The 18,957-nt window shown below is 42.0% G+C and overlaps 1 protein-coding gene across 2 annotated transcripts in view; it reads right to left on the reverse strand.

The window, feature by feature from the left end:
- Positions 1-3,236, reverse strand: part of TENT2 (terminal nucleotidyltransferase 2) — an 85,935-nt gene extending 82,699 nt beyond the window's left edge. For both annotated transcript variants that reach the window (XM_053587685.1, XM_053587676.1), the window contains exons 1-2: positions 2,907-3,236; positions 2,548-2,603 (exon numbers count right to left, since the gene is read on the reverse strand). The gene's annotated coding sequence lies outside the window, so the exon portion shown is untranslated. The remainder of the gene's footprint in view (positions 1-2,547; positions 2,604-2,906) is intronic.
- Positions 3,237-18,957: the final 15,721 nt, after the last annotated feature.

Raw genomic sequence — 18,957 nt, forward strand, 5'->3', positions numbered from 1 at the left:
CCAGGTTCATACTTTATTGGTCTTCTTTACTCTGCTTCCCTTACCTAACTACCCATAAAACATAATTCCTACTCCATATGATTTATGAGAAAATGAAACGGAATATAATTCGTTGTAACAAATTTGACTTGATATTTCATTTTGTTGGATGCTATAAATGTTATCAATAGAAAAAAAAGTATATCCAGAAAAACTAGAATTTAAAATGTTCTATTTTCAGTTTTATTTAAATCAGTTCATAGTTAAAAGTTTAGAGATACTTTTCATTTATACCTCTAAATAATATCCTGTATTTTGCCTCTGCAGCCAAAATACGGTCCTATACTATGTGCATTCAGATTTGAAGACCCAAAATGACATAACAGCCCAGGCCTCGCCTTGTTTCTACCCCATTACAAGGTGAAATTCAAAGAACAAGTCAAAAGATGTCTTGTGACTCAGAAGTACTCTACCAAGTTAACAAAATTATCCCAGGCTTAAAAGTTTAGAATGATTCCACAGCAGTTTACTCTAGGGCAGATATCCAGTTTATCCTACTTGCCTATTCCGAATTCCCAAATAAGGATCAAATCTTTTAGAGTCCCTCCAAAACAAAGAGCTATAAGGAGAATTTCAGCCCTCAAATCGGGCTCTTAACCAGGCCAGCCTTCAAGTGAGAAGAATCATTCTTAGGACATTTAATCAATGAATAGCATTCATTCAATGCTCATCAATATAGGCATCTTGAATAACCATATAGAACAGTAATTTTCAACTGATATGCCATGAGAGAATGTTAGGTAGACCACAAAAAATTTTAAAGATCATTAATTAAATTATTTTCAAAAGAAATTCAAAGCACAATAAGTATATTCTTTTTTTTTTAACTTTTTAAAATCAAGACAATTTAAGTGTGTTGCAAAAGTTTAACTATAGGTTCAAGTGTGCCGTGAGATAAAAAAGGTTGAGAAACATTGATCCAGAGATAAGAAAGTAAACAAAAAGCCCAGAAATTTCAATTCCTTTCTTAATACATTTCAACATTGATTTTAATGAAAACAGAAATCAAAACAATAATCTATCATAAACGATATAATCATTTTTTTAAACAGACCACAGAGTTTCACAGAATAAAATCCAGTAAAACTATTACTATACCAGAGTTAAGTGGGCCTCCACAAAATTTTAAATCTTTGCTTTCTTTTTATTTTGAATGAAGGGCTTCTTCTCTAAGTAGAGATGAACTATTCAAAACTACTCCAAATTAACTGTGGTAGCAGGTGTGACAAATTTTTTGACAGAGGAATAAAATCCAGAAATTGGCAGTATCCCATTTTCCTTATCTTAAAAGTTAACAGTTTCTCAATCTGTACTCCACTATACAGATTAAGTTAATTTTGAAGTGTTGTACAACAAAACAGTTGTATTGTCTCGTACCTTACGGAAAGAACCTTAAGGATTGCTTCCTAACTGAATGGGACCCAATGGGAAATTATACAGGTTTATCTGTAAATAACTATACATGAGAAGAGATAGTAACAGACAAATTTATTATTATAAAATAATTCCTGGTGACACGTACAGTATTTGGGCTGGTAACTTGGAACCTGGAACTTCTGTCCTCAATTTGACTTCTCCAACAAACTAGTGAATACTTAAGGTTATACAATACCTTCATAAGGATTTATTAAAAAGCAAAATCTACCTAGTATAAAAACCAGAACTGGACTGGTTAAACCAAGTTATCTGTCCACTATGTCCAAGTATCTCTGAACCCCAAAACGCACTTCTTTTCTCCACAATACAAAAGTCCAATTCCTACATCCTGCTCAACCACTGTCAAAACCACCTTCAGTTTTTGAACAAGTCTTTCCTCTTTTTTTTTAAGAATTAAATTCCATCAAAACGTCAAAAAAAGAATCTAGTAATGTAGTCCCAAAGGGATATTTCTTAAATTGCTGACAAATGGCCTCTTTCACACGGAATTCATCTGTTGCTGGACCTTTTCAGATACAACTGGGGCCAGTCGCACAAAGTAATGTTACTATTACTGGCTGTACTAATCAGTACAAATTAAGAGTCTCGGTGCTGTTAAACAGTACTTGTTAAATGCCTGGTAGTACTGAATCAGACAATACGGTGGTATTTACAAAACTAGCATGTCACCTGAAAAATAAGAACACAGATTTAGTGATGAGTTATGATCTCTTTCACACTACGCATCTGTTAACAAGTTGTCAATTTAGCTTGAGTATTACAATTTCTCTGTTTCTTCTCTGTTCACCCTAACGGCAAATAATTATTTTAAACAAAGAACTGGAAGGTAAAACACAACAAGGAATTTAGACAACCCAGAAATTGCTAGACACAGAAACCACTCGTGTTCTTATCTAGAGAGCCGAAGATCCTACCTACAAAGGCTAAACGAGAAAAGGGAATACCACTATGAGATAGTCTTAACCTATGCGTTTTCCCATAAAGTGAAATACGGAGGAAATTTCACGCCATTTAATTAAAGGACTTAAAGACAAATGCCTTTTTAAATTGTTAATTAATGCGGATATTTACCTTAGTTCTTCACCACCCTTTGAAACACCATGCAGGAGTCCCAAGACAATCTTCCTCTTTTGGTCCCGGAGTGAGGACGCAGGAAGGGGGCGGGAGACAGGGGAACAGGATGCAGGGAAGACAAAACGAGTGAGGAAAGTAAGCGATCCTAAGATTCTTCAAAAAGTAAAGCAGCCTGGGGGGCAGCCGTAAGCCTGGGATATCTAAGAGATAATGCCGGGACCTCCCACGTAAAACAAAACACTACAGTTTCAGAAAGTTTCCCGCGCCCCGCCCCCGACTTGGCCTACACTGTTACGTCCCTCCCCTAACTCCCAAAACTTGCAAGTGTCCTTGGGGAAGGGCTAAGCAGAGCCTACCAGCACTGCCAGCCCAAGAGCTCCAAGGACCGAGCGGCGGCGACAGTCGGGCGTGCTCGGTTGTAGCTTTCTCCCAAGCCAAAGGAGGTAGTGGTGACCCGCGAGAAGGCTAGGCCCAGCGACAGCTCTGGCTTTCGATCCAAAGATCGGGCGCGGCTGCCAGGGGAGGAGCAACACAAGAAATAGCAGAGACTGCAAGGATGTGGAAGGTTGGGGGCGGTGGCAAAAAAGCGGAAGACTAAAAAGTCGCCGAAAAAGCGGCGTACTGAAACCTGTCTGAAAACCCCGGAAGATCGACCTGACCCGGATGAGAATACCCACCCGGGAGCAAGGGGTCATACTTCCGGCACCCACCTTGCCCCCTCCTAAGCGCGCTCTGCTCTATTGCGCAGGCGCAGGACTACTCGGCTTGGCCCGTGCTGACATCTCGGCGGCTGCTGGCTCAAGTTGAGAAAGGACAAGTTCTGAGCTGAGAGGAGCGGAGCGTGTTATCGGCGGAGAGCTGTGTCTGGGCGCGTTGCTCTCGAGCTTACGTGCGGCTGCTCTTTTTGTCCTGATAAACCCTTTCAAGCAGTCCTTCGTCTGTCAGCGGAGTGGCTGGTACCCAGAGAAGTTTTTCCTGAACCAGTTTTCCCCTACTCCTCTGCACCGGATCAGCATTAAGCTTTATTTGTTGGTTTTCTCATCCAGGAAACTAAAAAATGTGTTAGAAGGAAAATGCGTATTTATCTCTAAAGACCGAACTCAGCGCCCTGTCCGTAATAATTGCTAGCATTCAAATAACTGATTCGGCGACTATTTCTTGGTATTTCTTCTTGAGTGAGCTTTAATAGTTTGTGGCGCTATCTAAATTGTTTCATTAGTGCAAATATGTTAACAGCGTTTTTTTGTTTTTGAGACAGAGTCTCATTATGTCGCCCTTGGTAGAGTGCTGTGGCGTCACAGCTCACAGCAACCTCAAACTCTTGGGCTTACGACATTCTCTTGGCTCAGCCTCCCAAGTAGCTGAGACTACAGGTGCCCACCACAGCGCCCGGCTATTTTTTGGTTGTAGTTGTCATTGTTGTTGGGCAGGCCCGGGCTGGATTCAAACCGGACAACGCCTGTGTATATGGCTGGCGCCCTAGCCCCTGAACTACAGGAGCCGAGCCTGTTAACAGTATTTTTAGTTGCCGGTAGATTGCCTGAGCTGACGGGTTCCGGACCAGCCTAAGCTAGAGCGGGACTCCGTCTCTAAAAATAGCCAGGAGTTGTGGCGGGTGCCTGTGGTCCCAGCTACCTGGGAGGCTTGAGGCAGTAGAATCGCTTGAGCCCAAGAGTTTGAGGCTGCTGTGAGCTATGACTCTACCAAAGGCGACAAAGTGACACTCTATCTCAAAAAAATAAAATCAGACCCTCTTATTCCTGAAATTTGTAGTCTGTGTCATCTTTCTTTTTTCCTGATCAATCCGGTGAGAGGATTAGCAGCTTTATACATCTCAAAGCCTGCTTTTTGCTTTCTTGGATTTTCTCTTTCTGTTTTCAGTTTTATTGATTTATGCTTTTATGTTTATTATTTCCTTCTAGTTTAACTGTTTTTTTCTAGTTTCTTAACTCAAACTGAAGTCATTAGAGATCTCTTTTGTACTTTAAGCATTTGGTGGGATGAATCCCTTTACACTGCTTTAACTGCAGACTGCTTTACTCATGGTTTTTGGGTTTTTGTTGTTTGGGGGCATTTTTTTTTTTTGACAGTCTCATTCTCTAGCCCTGGGTAGAGTGCGGTGACGTCATAACTCACAGCAACATCAAACTCTTGGGTTCAAGTAATCCTCTTGCCTCAGCCTCCCTAGTACCTGGGACTACGGGCTCCAGAACTAAGCAGGGCTAGTTTTTCTATTTCTAGTAGACACAGGTCTAGATCTAGCTCAAGCTGGTCTTGAATTCCTGATCTCAAGCAATCCACCTTCCTCAGCCTCCCAGAGAGCTAGGATTATAGGCCTGAGGCACTACGCTGGCCTAATGCAAAAATTCTTAACAAAATTCTAGCCATTGTTATTCCACAATATATAAAAAAAGATAATACATCATGACCAAATAGGGGCTTATCCCAGGAATATATTAATAATTCACCTAAAGACTAAAAAAGAAAAACCATATGATCATCTCAATAGATGCAGCAAAAGCATTGGATGAATTAAATATCCATTCCTAGGGTTACAAGGAAACTTCCTCAATAAGGTAGAGAACATCTATATAAAGCATTACACTAAATGGTGACAAGCTAAATGCTTTCATCCTAAGATCAAGAAAAAAGCAAGAGGCACAGTGGTTATGGTGCCAGCCACATGTGCCCAGGCTGGCAAGTTCGACCAACTAAACAACGATGACAACTGCAACAAGAAAACAGCTAGGCATTGTGGCAGGTGCCTGTACTCCCAGCTACTTGGGAGGCTGAGGCAAGAGAATTGCTTAAGTCCTAGAGTTTGAGGTTGCTGTGAGCTGTGCTGCCACAGCACTCTACCAAGGGCGTCATAGTGAGACTGGCTCAAAAAGAAAAGAAAAAAAAGAATTTCTGCTCTCACCACTTCTAACATTGTACTATGGGTTTAACCTGTGCAAAAGGCAAGAAAAAGAGAAGGTATTCATATCAGAAAGGAAGAAGTAAAACTGCCTTTATTTGTAGGTGACTTGTTGAAAATCCCACAAAATAGGGCCGGACATGGTGGCTCATGCCTATCATCCTACCACTCTGGGAGGCTGAGGCAGGTGGATTTCTTGAGGTCAGGAGTTAGAGACCAGCCTGAGCAAGAGGGAAACCCTGCCCCTACTGAAAATAGAAAAACTGAGGCAAGACAATGCTTAAACCCAGGAGTTTGAGGCTGCTCTGAGCTGTGATGCCACGGCACTCTACCAAGGGCAACAAAGTGAACCCGTAACAAAAAAAAAAGAAAAAGAAAAAATTCCACAAAATCTACTACAGCCACCATAACTAATAGATGAGCAAGACTACAGTTATAAAATCAATATGCCGAACTTAATTGCAGACCGTGGATGTTGGCTCACGCCTGTAATCCCAGGACTCTAGGAGGCCAAGGTGGGTGGATTGCTCTGAGCTCACAGGTTCAAGACCAGCTTGAGCAAGAGCGAGACCCCCATCTCTAAAAATAGCTGGTGGGGGTGGTGCCTATGGCTCAGTGAGTAGGGTGCTGGCCCCATATATTAAGAGTGGTAGGTTCAAACCCAGCTCCGGCCAAACTGTAACAACAAAACAGAACAAGAAAAAAATAGCTGGTGGACACCTATAGTTCCAGCTACTAGGGAGGCTGAGGCAAGAGAATCACTTGAGCCCAAGAATTGGAGTTTGCTGTGAGCTATGACACCACAGCACTCTACCAAGGGCAACAAAATGAGATTTTTGTCTCAAAAAAAAAAGGAAAGAAAAGTAGCATTTCTTGACATGAAATGAAGTTCAAATTTCATTGTCCATAAATAAATTTCTTAAAAAAAAGAATCGAAATTGTATTAGCAATGAACAATCTGAAATTGAAAATACCATTTACAACACCAAAAATATCTAAGCTGAGTGCAACAGCATGAGCCTGTAGTCCCAGCTACTGAGGAAACTGAAGCAGGGTTGCTTGAGCCCAGGAGTTCAAGGACAACCTGGGTAAAATAGCAAGACCTCATCTTTAAAATAAATATGTATATATACACACACACATTTGTGAACTTGGGTTGGGCATGGATTTCTTGGGTAAATACCAAAAGCACTATTGTTACAAGAAAAAAGGGATGAACTAGACTTCATCAAAATTAAGTACTTCTGATCACTATTAACAGAATGAAAAGACTATACCATAGCAGATATTTGCAAATCACATATCTGATAAAGAATTTATATCTAGAAAGTATACTTTTAAAAACTGTTGTACCTCAGGGTGGCACCTGTGGCTCAAAGGGGTAGGGCGCCGGTCCCATATGCTGGAGGTGGCGGGTTCAAGCCCAGCTCCGGCTAAAAAGCACAAAAAAACAAACAAACAAAAAAATACTGTCGTACCTCAATAATTAGCCTGATAAACAAATAGGCAAATATTTTTGTTTTGTTTTGTTTTTAAGAGACAGTCTCACCTTGTCGCCCTTGGTAGAGTGCTGTAGCGTCACAGCTCACAGCAACCTCCAGCTCTTGGGCTTAGGTGATTCTCTTGCCTCAGCCTCCTGAGGAAGAGGGACTACAGGCACCTGCCACAACACCCGGCTATTTTTTTGTTGCAATTTGGCCGGGGCCAGGTTTGAACCCGCCACCCTCCGTATATGGGGTCGGTGCCCTACTCACTGAGCCACAGGAGCCTCCCGTAGGCAAAGGTTTTAAGAGACACTTCACCAAAGAAGCCATACGGATGACAAAGAAACGTGTGAAGAAATAATACATCAGTCATTAAAGAAATACAAATTAGCCTCAGCACAGTGGCTCACACCTGTAATCCTAGAACTCTGGGAAGGCCAAAGCAGGAGGATCCCTTGTCCTCAAGAGCTTGAGACCAACCTGAGCAAGAGTGAGACCCCCTATTTCTACTAAAACTAGAAACATTACTTGGGTGTAGTGGCCGATATCTGTACTCCCAGCTATTTAGGAGCTGAGGCAGGAGGACCATTTGAGCCCCGTTGAAGTTGCTGTGAGCTTGGCTGAGGCCATAGCTCTCTAGCCTGGGGCAACAGAGTGAGACTCCACCTCAAAACAAAAGCAAAAACAAGCTGTCAAAAAGAAGAAACCTATTCCATGCTGCATGTTGAATGCATTGCATGCCTGATTTTGTAACTTACTATACCAGTCATTTGGAAATAATTAGTTCATTGACTTACACAGATCCTCCAAATGTTGACACATCTTATCCAACATTGTCCAAAAAAATAACATTTGTGCTGGGTGTAGCACATGTAATCCTAACACTTGGGAGGCTGAGGCATCTGGATTGCTTGAACTCAGGGGTTGAGACCAGCCTGAACAAAAGCCAGATCCCATCTCTACTGCAAATAGAAAAATAAACCAGGCATTGTGGTGGGTGCTTTTAGTCTCAGGTACGCAGCAGGCTCAGGCAAAAGAATCGCTTGAGCCAAAGAGTTTGAGGATTTGGGGGAACCTCATTTGGGAGGACTCCATTTGCAACAAACTGTTGTATACTCAAACTAAAGACAGAGATGACCCACTGCACAAGGAGCCCAACATGAGGGGCCCGACCCTTTTGATATTGGCAGTTTCACTCTTTATCAATAGATATCCTTTCAGGCTGGGTAGAGGCTTGTCCTACCTGAATGGAGTGAGCATCTAAAGTTAGATGCTGCTACTAGGAGGAGCCTGGATGTATGTGGCTGGCGCCCTAACCACTGAGCTATGGGTGCTGGCCCAGGACAGGGTCTCTGCAGACTTCTTATGCAAATCCACCAACACAGAGCAGGAACAAGCCTCAGAGGACAACAGGATGATGGGCAGCAGCTGTCTAGTAAAAGAGGCAAAGCAGATGGAGAATGGCATGTTCATGATGGACACTGTGGGCAGGTGGCCACAGAGGCAGCTCAGGAGCTCTTCCTCAAGGAATCATCATCTTTGGCTACTCCATAGCAGTGTCCTTCAGGGAAAACTTGCTTCCCACCATCTGCACTTGGTTATGCTACATAGTGTCCTGTGGTCAACCATGAGTTTCTTTGAGGAACCCCCAGTAAGAACCTAATGATAATAGACCCTTTTTTATCTTACTTGCCATATAGCAGAGGTAACCTAGCAAGTAAGCAAAGCCCTCATGCCTAGAATGAAAAGTACATAATACCCACCTAAAGTGAGATAAGATATTGCCACTTGCCCACCTGGGATAAAGTTATCCCTTTATTTTTATTTTATTTTATGATTTATTTATTTATTTATTTTTGAGGCAGAGTCTCACTATGTCGCCCTTGGTAGAATGTCATGGCATCACAGCTCACAGCAACCTCAAACTCTCTGGCTTAAGCCATTCTCTTGCCTCAGCCTCTCAAGTAGCTGGGACTACAGGTGCTCGCCACAACGCTCACCAGCTACTTTTTTTTTATTGTAGTTGTCACTATTGTTTAGCAGGCCCAGGTGGGATCGAATGCTCCAGCCTAGGGGTATGTGGCTGGCGCCCTAACCACTGAGTATGGGTGCTGAGCCTGGGGTATCCCTTTGGAAGCAGGTTTAAGTCAAACCCCTAAAAAGTAGGTTTCTGAGAGACCTTTCCAGGGACCCCAAGGTAAGTACATGTTGCCCCTCCTCCCTTAGATATGGAAGGGTAAAACTGATGGTGGGGAATAGGTAGCAGAGAAGGGCCTGGAAGGAAAAAAGGGTACAGATGTTTTCTGTCTCTACAAAACTCCTTTACCCTTTTTAGTTTTGAGGACTAAAACCTAAAACCCTGTCTCAGGCCAGCAGTCAGAAGAGGCAGGAGAATGTCTTGTGTTCTTTGAGCCATAGGAGATAACTCAAGGGAATCCTCTGGGTGGAGGTCACAAATTTGTCTTAGTCCAAGACGGGATTAATCTTGGTGGAGGTCACAGATTCTTTTAGGTGAAGATGGGATGAATCTGGGCAGAGGCCGCAAGATTGTCATAGCCCAAAACGGGATTGTGGGATAATGAGAACCTCAGGATGTTAATTTTTTGAGACAGAGCCTCAAGCTGTCGCCCTGGATAGAGTGCCATGGCATCACAGCTCACAGTAAGTAACCTCCAACTCCTGGGCTCAAGCGATTCTCCTGCCTCCACCTCCCAAGTAGCTGAGACTATAGGCGCCTGCCACAACGCACAGCTATTTTTTGGTTGCAGCCGTCGTTGTTGTTTGGCGGGCCCAGGCTGGATTCAAACCTGCTAGCTCAGGTGTATGTGGCTGGCACCTTAGCCGCTTGAGCCACAGGCACCGAGCCAGGATGTTAATATTTTTGATGCAGGAGACTGTCAGCCTCCTCATTTGCCTTCAGATTAATAAACTTCTCTTTCCTACTCCTAAAATATATGTATGTATATATATATATGTGTGTGTGTATGTATACGTGTGTGTATGTGTTTATGTGTATCCCATAGCATCAGAAGGATATTTATGTATTTGGATGCTGTCAAGACGATAGTGAAGAGACAAGCCTGTGGCTCACGCCTATAATCTTAACACTTTGAGAGGCTGAGGTGGATGGATTGCTGAAAACAGAAAAAATAACTGGGTCTTGTGGCTACTTGGGAGGCTGAGTGAGGCAGGAGGATTGCTTGAGCCCAAGAGTTTGAGCTTACTGTAAGTTATGATGTCACAGCAGTCTACCCAGGGCTACGAAGTGAGACTCTGTATCAAAAAAATATATATATATCACAGTAATGTTATATTTTTTACAAAAGTATTATTTTTTCTTGAAAGTTCAATTTTATCAGTGACAACAAATAGGTGTTTTCCTTGAACTGACAGTTTCACTTTATTTTTTCATCAAAATGTTTACCAAATATCTAAGTCGGGATGAACAATTTGTCAATAGATCTTTTAATAAAAATGATGTTCCATGATAAAAGCAGCTAGTTCAGCTTGCAACTCACTCCCACAGTGACTTTCTTTTTTTTTTTTTTTTCCACAGTGACTTTCTTAAGAAAAAGCACTTGAGTTCTTGGTATGCAACAAAAGGGCTTCATGAATGCTTCTAATTTTTTCATACAGAATATTTTCAAGCTTGTATTGAAGGGCTAAAATTTAATAATTTATAACTTTCATTGCTTCATTAAGAAATTCTAATGTAGGTCCGGCACCTGTGGCTCAAGCAGCTAAGGCACCAGCCACATACACCTGAGCTGGCGGGTTCAAATCCAGCCCAAGCCTGCCAAACAACAATGACGGTTGCAACCAAAAAAAATAAAAATAGCCAGGCATTGTGGCAGGCGCCTGTAGTCCCAGCTACTTCTTGGGAGGCACAGGCAGGAGAATCGCTTGAGCCCAGGAGTTGGAGGTTGCTGTGAGCTATGATGCCACGGCATTCTACCCAGGGTGACAGCTTGAGGCTCTGTATCAAAAAAAAAAAAGAACATTCTAATGTAAAAACTGAAACTTTTTAAAAAACTGCCAATGAATGGCAGTAAAAACTAAGGACTATTAATTGGTACCAATGGTGTTCAACTGGAAGTATTTTGCCCTCATGAGACATTTGGCAATGTCTGGAGATATTTATGATTATCATAAATTAGAGATCAGGTGTTACTGGCATCTAATAAGTAGAAGCCAGAGAAACTGCTAAACGTCGTAACAATGCATGATCAGCCCCCACAAAAATAATATCCGCCCAATGTATCACGTTTTGTTTATTCATCAGGTGATGGATGTTAGGGTTGTTTCTACTGTTTGGCTGTTATAAATAATGCTGCTGTGGGGCTGGGTGCAGTGGCCCACACCTGTAACCTCGGCACTTTGGGAGGCCAAGGCAGGAGGATACTTTGAGGCCAGGAGTTCAAGACAAGCTGGGCAACATAGCAAGGACCCATATCTACAAAAACATTTTAAAAATAGCTGATATGGTACCCCATAACTGTAGTCTCAGCTACTTGGGAGGCGAAGATAGGAGAATTGCTAGAACCCACGCATTGGAAGTTGCAGTGATCTGTGGTTGTGCCACTGTACTCCAGCCTGTATGATAGAGTGAGACTCTTCTCTTAAACCTATTGAAGAAATGAGAGTTTATAACAGGTTTGTTTGTTTGTCTGTTTGTTTTTGAGACAGAGTCTCAAGCTGTTGCCCTGGGTAGAGTGCTATGGCATCACAGCTCACAGCAACCTCAAACTCTTGGACTTAAGTGATTCTTTTGCCTCAGCCTCCCAAGTAGCTGGGACTACAGGTGCCCGCCACAATGCCAGGCTATTATTGGGTTGTAGTTGTCATTGTTGTTTGGCAGGCCCAGGCTGAATTCAAACCCACCAGCTCTGATGTATATGGCTGGCGCCCTAGCCGCTGAGCTACAGGTGCCAAGCCGAGAGTTTATCATTATTTTTTTTTTAATTTTCTTTTGTAGAGACAGAGTCTTACTTTATCACTCTCGGTAGAGTGCCATGGCGTCACACAGCTCACAGCAACCTCCAACTCCTAAGCTTAAGTGATTCTCTTGCCTCAGCCTCCCCAGTAGCTGGGACGACAGGGGCCTGCCACAACGCCTGGCTATTTTGTTGTTGGAGTTTGGTCAGGGCCGGGTTTGAACCCGCCACCCTCAGTATATGGGGCCGGCGCCCTACTCACTGAGCCACAGGCACCTCCTGAGCCGAGAGTTTATAACAGGACCTTGGAGTTCTACTTTCTTTGCATGAGTGGACGTTCATAAGTCCATCTTCAAAGCAAAGCTTCACCATTTTTGGTTAAGCTTTGTTAATATGTTAAAAATAAAGATGCTCTGGAGAAAATAGCTTTAAGCTGGAATCTGCCATTTTTATTGCAATGGAAGACAAGTTTGGATATAGTAATGTGTAGAACAGAATAGAATGGATAAAAATAATTACTGCTATTATATCTTTTTTTTTTTTTGAGACCCAGTCTCATTATGTCACCCCTCAGTAGAGTGCTGTGGCGTCACAGCTCATAGTAACCTCACACTCTTGGGCTTAAGTGATTCTCTTGCCTCAGCCTCCCATGTAACTGGGACAAAAGAAGCCAGCTACAACACCTGGAAATTTTTTAGAAACAAGATCTTGCTCTTGCTCAGGCTGGTCTCAAACTCCTGAGTTCAGGCAATCCACCTGCCTCGGCCTCCCAGAGTGCTAGGATTACAGGTACGAGCCACCACGCCTGGCCCCCAAATGTTTTTTTCTTTTTTCATTTCAATGGATTTAGGGGCTACAAGTGCAAATCACTAGGGGGTCTTTTTTTTTTTTTGTAGAGACAGAGTCTCACTGTACCGCCCTCGGTTAGAGTGCCGTGGCGTCACACAGCTCACAGCAACCTCTAACTCCTGGGCTTACGCGATTCTCTTGCCTCAGCCTCCCGAGCAGCTGGGACTACAGGTGCCCGCCACAACGCCCGGCTACACTAGGGAGGTCTTAACCTGTTATGAAGGGCATGAGGACAGTGCTCAAATCTCCAGTGTGGAGAGCACAGCTGACTGACAGGCCCAGTGGTTGTCTCCCTGTAAAACCACTACACGTGAGGCGGAGGCCATGCTTCTCCTCATCTGCAACAAGCTGAGGTGCACTGGTGACTGAGCACAGCAGGGGTGCTAGTGCCAGCCCATTCCTGTGGGTGCAGGTCTCCTCTCATGGGCAATTCTGACTAGAGAACTTCCCATTGGCCTAGCCAAAATTTCCTTAGATGAATACTGCAGTCTTCTTCCATCCAATTCTCCTTTCTTCTTCCTCTGCTTTAATAGACATCAGACCAGCAGTAGAATCCGAGGTTTCCTCTTCCTACTCCTGGTTCCTCTCCTGTATCCTCCACAGAGGCCTCCCCAACAAATCTCTCACGTGTCTAATCTTATGTTGGCATTCACTCCTTGGAGAACCTGAACTAACTCAGAGAGCTCAGGGGAACCTTTATAAGGAGTAGAAGGTAGGTGAAAATTTAAAGTAAGAAAGATAACAGCCCTGAGCTTGGCAAACTGGCTGGTGCATGGTTGGTGCTCAGTAAACATTGCTTGACTAGGCTCAACACCCGTACACTGTGGTTACAGCGCCAGCCACATGCACCGAGGCTGGTGGGATCGAGTCCGGCCCAGGACCGCTAAACAACAATGACAACTGCAACAAAAAAATAGCCGGGAGTTGTGGCAGGCCCCTGTAGTCCCAGCTACTTGGGAGGTCGAGGTTGCTGTGAGCTGTGACGCCATGGCACTCTACCCAGGATGACATAGTGAGACTCTGTCTCAAAAAAAAAATTGCTTGACTAAGTGGAATGCTAAGTGCTTCGTGGCATGTAATTATTCCTCATAACCAATTTACAAAAGGAGTTCTATTATTATCCTTATTTTACAAATGATAACACTGATAAGAACTGTAAATTGTCCAAGGTCTAGCAGTGGTTTAAAAGTACAGTTAGGGTACAAACTTAGGTTGGTTTCCAAGCCTCTTAATTTTAACTTCTTAACTCTGGCTTATACTGGCTCCCTTCACAGCAATTGAAAATGGGCTTTGGAAAGAAAATGCCTATAATGTAATTTTTGTATTCATAATCCGACCAAAGGCCACTACCTCTTCTAAAAACATAGCAAAAGACATTCTAAATTACCCTGCTGATATATATGAAAATCATGAGACAAATGAACAGGATTTTAATTTATGGGGCCCATGTTGTAAGCAGAGTTTTCTGTAGTTAGAAACACAGAAGACTGAAAAAGAAATCTTAGGAAGTTCCTCTTTTTAAAGTAATCTTTTAATCTTTTTAAAGATATCTTTTTAATTGGGAAAGAGTGGCTGAAATAAGAGGTATATTTCCAAGATTAAGGATTTGCATGAATGTGTTAGATGAGTATAGTATTAAAACTCTTCAGACTTATCAACTTATTATGCAATGTGATACTCTGTGTGTTCCTGGTTCACGTTTAATGTGAAGGCCTCAGCCACCTAAGTAGCTGAGACTACAGGCGCCCACCACAATGCCCGGCTGGTTTTTCTACTTTTAGTAGAAATGAGGTCTCGGTCTTGGTCAGGCTGATCTCAAACTGCTGAGCTCAAGCAATTCACCCACCTCAGCCTCTCAGAGTGTTAGGATGACAGGCATGAGCCACCATGCCCAGACCTCGTTTTATATGTAAGAAAAAAATGAATGTGTTCAAGACAGAAAGGAAATAAATTCATATGTACTAAATCATTTTAAGTATATCAGCATGAAATTTCAACTTACGTATTGCCTGAGAATAGACAACATAATCAAAGAAAGTAATTGCAAATTCTGCAAGAATATACTGTGAATGCAGTTCTTTATACCTGAATAGAATCTTTGGAAAGTTCAAGTTGAAATTACTGCTATAGATTCTTTATGCCCTCAGGAAGTACTATAATAAAATATAAATTTGAAACCTGTTTGTTCAGAACGATTAATAGCTGATTAGGTGGGGGAGGGAATTAAATAGAATTTATTATTTTCTAAGATTTAAAAAAATGCAAATTGTTATCTTAATTTTTCCTTTCTTTTTTGTTATTAGGGAATGTTTGCTGAACACATATAGTTCAATATGATCCAGACTAATACTATAGTTCTTAACTTTTATTCCTTTGAAAACTGTAAAGAATCATACAATGGGCTCAGCGCCTGTAGCACAGTGGTTATGGCACCAGCCACATGCACCGAGGGTGGCAGGTTCGAACCCGTCCTGGACCAGCTAGACAACAATGACAACTGCAACAAAAAATAGCCTGGTGTTGTGGCAGGTGCCTGTAGTCCCAGCTACTTGGGAGGCTGAGGCAAGAGAATTGAGAATCACTTAAGCCCAAAGAGTTGGAGGTCGCTATGAACTGAGACACCACGGTACTCTACTGAGGGTGACATAGTGAGACTCTGTCTCCAAAAAAAAAAAAAAAAAAAAAATCATATAAAATAGTGTTCTGAAGAATTCAAAGTAAAAGATAAATCCTGCAAATGAAAGAGTGAATTAGCAGGGCAATGAGAATCTAAAAAAGCTTTCTTAGTAGTAGGTTCCAAATAAGTAAATAGAGTAGAATAACTGCAATTAAATAAGTTAATTTAACCAAAATAATTTAGATTAGCATTTTGTCTTTTTAGATTAGCATTTTGTTTTGTTTCAGGTTTGTTTTTATTTTTGGTTTTGGTTTTTTTGTTCTGTTTTGTTTGTTTGGAGACAGAGTCGGACTCTTTCATCCAGGCTGTGTGCAGTGGTGCAGTCATAACTCACTGTAAGCTCAAAGTTCTAGTCTCCAGTGGTCCTCCCACCTTGGATTTCAGGCATGAGCCACCAGATGGCATTTGATTTTTCTAAACTGAGTCCTGAAATTACATGATTATGTAGACTTTTGTCATAGTTATTTAAAGATTAATAAATTCTAGGGGTATGTAAAAGAATTAAATCAATACAATAAACACTTCTTTACAAGATATATTAGTAAGGGTATGTTTTACATTTACTCTCCTTGATCTTGTTTCTTTCCTTCCTGGGATAGTTTTCCTTTACTTATTCATTTCTTCATTCACTCACTCTGTCAGTCAACAACTATTTAGTATTGAGCGCCAACAATTTGCCAGATTCTGTTCAAGGCAAATACTATACTTATGTGCGTACAAGAATGTCACCATTTGTGAGGTGGAGGTGGTAGTAATGAAAGTCTGAGAAGGAAAGACAGCTAAATAGAAAAGGAGCCTAAAATTCAAGATCAAACAAGCTGTATGTGAATAAGATTAAACTTGAACAAGAACTAGAAAATGTTATCAAGGATCAAGTTTCATTCAAAACAATCTTTCCTCAAAAGAAAGAGAAAAGGCTGGAAGAGAAGTGAATTTATTGTACAGAAAGGTAATTCTGATGGGCATTGGAATTTAATGTTTCAATTCTGCCTAGTTTTCTACCATACACTCTCCTCTTACAATTTCTTCTTTAAGGAAGTTCCACTCAGAGAAGAATTTTTCAGGTTGATGCTAACCAGATGGCTTTTTCTCATCTTCTCCAGAAAAATGCAAAGTAGGGTTTGAAACTAACACTGCCACCTACAAGTAAGTACTCTGAAGAGAAAAAAGACTGAAATACCAATCATCTGGGTAGATGTCCAAGCTGCCAGATATCTAAGAATAGGGCTCTAGAGTGGGGCTTCTGGTTAACAGAAAATAGAAATGTGATTAAAATAAAAAAGAAAAAGAAAAAGAACTTCAAAGTCTTGGCATCCTTCAAAATCAAAAAGTCTATTTGTCTGTGTATTTTATCTCTATATTAGCTATGTAATAGCAGTCATTGCCCAGATTCTTAGGCAAGTTACTTTAAATATCTGTCTCAATTTCCTTATCTGTATGAGGGTAATAATAGCACCTATCTCTTTGTTGTGAGGACTAAGTTCTTATTATAATTAAAAAACTAAGAATACTATTTTTAGAACTTAATAATACTTATTATTAATATTCATACTTTTTTTTTGAGACAGAGTCTCCCTATGTTGCCCATCACAGCTCACAGTAACCTCCAACTCTTGGGCTTAAGCAATTCTCTTGCCTCAGCTTCCCAAGTAGCTGGGACTACAGGCACCTGCCACAACGCCTGGCTACTTTTAGTGAAGTTGTCATTGTTGTTTAGCTGGCCGGGGCTGGATTTGAACCCAGCAGCCTTGGTGTATGTGCTGGTGCCATAACCATTGTGCTATGGGCACCAAGCCAAGATAAGCTTTTAGTACCTCAGCAAGACCCCTGTGTCAGAAATGTATGTATCAGAACACCATCATATGTAATAATAGTAGCAAATTAATCTTCCTTGCTGTGATTCCATACTCTCCAAGCAGCCTTCTGCTTATAATTTGACTTCCTATATTGCTTCCCTCCAAGGAGAGGATAGACAGATCTACCAGCGCCATGCTGGATAGTTTTCATTTGCCCTGCATATCCACTCTACCTGTTCCGTCCTGCTTCTCTCCTGACAGACTGATGTATATGGGCTCTCTTACCTGGCTTCCTTGCCCATTGGGCCCATGTAGAGCCTCAGGAGACCGGGGGAGGGGGGGAAGGTTGGGTTATTCATTTTCCAGGCTGCTCCCTGGCATCTCTGAGGGTCTCAGGTAGCCTTTTTTACACAGCCCTCTTTCTCTCCAGATTCCAGGAATCCCACCTTCTTCTTACTTCTTCAGGCTTTCAAAAAGTCTGACCAACAACCCTATCCCAGAACGTCTAGACAAGTAATCATATATAGTACATTCCCAGAAAGAACAGTCTTCCAATAAACCAGTCATGAGCACAGTGTCCAAACAATGGCATAAACATTAAAAAGTTTAAACAACCTCAAATGGATACCAAGATCCCTTTTCACTCTTGTCTGCTTCTCACTTTTTAAAATTCCCCACTGCCCTATTTCCAGGATCTTCTTCATCCAGTCAGTGCCCTGTGTGGTCAAGTCCCTAAAGATCCTTATCCCTGGCAGTCCTCAGAGGGCAATCGTGAGAATTCTCAATCTTCCAATTTGATTGGCTTGTGCCTTTCAAAGTCTTCAGAGTGAAGGACCTACAAAACAAACACATAAATGGATTTTAAGAATGACTTTTTCAGCTCAGCGCCTGTGGCTCAAGCGGCTAAGGCACCAGCCACGTACACCTAAGCTGGTGGGTTTGAATCCAGCCCAAGCCCACTAAACAACAATGATGACTGCAGCCAAAAAATACTGGGCACCTGTGGTGGGCGCCTGTAGTCCCAGTTACTTGGGAGGCAGAGGCAGGAGACTTGCTTGAGCCCAGGAGTCTGAGGGTGCTGTGAGCTGTGATGCTATGGCACTCTACCCAGGGTGATAGCTTGAGGCTCTGTATCAAAAAAAAAAAAAAAAATGAATGACTTTTTCCTCTGAAAATATTGCTCACCTTTCATAGTGTAACTTGGGAATGTTATTTTGCTTAGATATCTTCTTCTCACCATGTGTGATAAGAGGAAATAAAATAGGGTCATTGCCAGTCTACATAGTGCCTTAATGCTTGTTAGAAAAAGACATAACCCTCCCACAGTGTCCAGTCACATGGCAGAGCCACACACGACTGGCATGGTATGCAGTTTTGTGAGCAAAGCTCAGTCTGACTTTCAGGCCTCTCATTCCCTCTTAGGCAGGTTCAACTTGTTACCTGTACAGAGCAGCCCTGCCCAAGAAAGTTACCTAATAGATGCTAACAACCCTTTAACTTGCTTTGAACTTGGCTACATTCAGACACCTTTACCTATTTTACTATAGGAAGAATCCATGATATTTGCTGTAAATAAAATCAGCACCAATAAGGGTTTTTTGTTTTTTGTTTCTATAATTTGGTAGTTCAACAAGCATGCTTTGTTGGTAAAATGAACCCAGATACCCTAGCCACAATAGTTTGGCTAGGCTTGGATTGGAATGAGAACTGATAGAGCTGATACACAAGACCCTATATGGACTAAGCACAG

This window comes from Nycticebus coucang, chromosome 1 (genome assembly GCF_027406575.1).
Source record: "Nycticebus coucang isolate mNycCou1 chromosome 1, mNycCou1.pri, whole genome shotgun sequence".
In the NCBI taxonomy this organism is placed as follows: domain Eukaryota; kingdom Metazoa; phylum Chordata; class Mammalia; order Primates; family Lorisidae; genus Nycticebus; species Nycticebus coucang.